Source organism: Somniosus microcephalus, unplaced genomic scaffold, assembly GCF_052327205.1.
Source record: "Somniosus microcephalus isolate GS21.2 unplaced genomic scaffold, FLI_Smic_1.0 unresolved_chr8, whole genome shotgun sequence".
Taxonomy (NCBI): domain Eukaryota; kingdom Metazoa; phylum Chordata; class Chondrichthyes; order Squaliformes; family Somniosidae; genus Somniosus; species Somniosus microcephalus.
The window spans coordinates 43,729,255-43,729,929 of NW_028225186.1; the positions used below are offsets into that span (position 1 = coordinate 43,729,255).

The 675-nt window shown below is 47.3% G+C and overlaps 1 non-coding gene across 1 annotated transcript; it reads right to left on the minus strand.

Annotated features, from left to right (window-relative positions):
* Positions 1-604: 604 nt before the first annotated feature.
* On the minus strand, positions 605-675 carry trnag-gcc (transfer RNA glycine (anticodon GCC)). The gene has a single exon. It is a non-coding gene; the product is annotated as a tRNA-Gly (tRNA).

The following is a 675-nucleotide window of genomic DNA, read 5'->3' on the forward strand; positions in this document are numbered from 1 at the left end:
TGAGTATGTCTCAGATATCCATATGATTCATGGAGGCGTGCAGTACAGTGTGAGGCCATTCGGCCAATCGTGCCAGTGCTGTCCACTTGAAAGATCAGACGTGCTTTCTCCCGCTGTTATCTGCATTTCCCTGTCCTCTCTCGTTCCGCAGTGCCCCGCACAAAAGACAAACAGAAGGAGAACACTATGCTAACGAGGAATTGATGCAGGAGGTTTTTATGCAGTTCCTCACCGTTTAAAATTGTTTTAGGTTCAATCTTTCGCTGTTGATCTTTTCCAAGGAGCGCTTTAAGGTGCTGCCAAAACGTTTAAAATTGGGGATGTTAAAATTCCTTCCCGTCGGGGAATTTCAACCCGGTCTCCCGCGTGACAGGCGGGGATACTCACAACGAGACTAACGAGGAAGTGAGCAATGCAATGTCTGTCAGAGTAAGAATCGAGCCTGTTACACAGGAACAGGATGCCATTCAGCCCCTCAAAGCTGTTGCACAGCAACAGGAGCAGAACATTCATACCCTTGATCCACTTGCACAGGTACAGCTAATAAATTATTTATGCTCATGTGATGTGTTTGCTATGAAATGAATTGTTAAAAAAATTAGCCTGCATTGGCCGGGAATCGAACCCGGGTCTCCCGCGTGGCAGGCGAGAATTCTACCCCTGAACCACCAATGC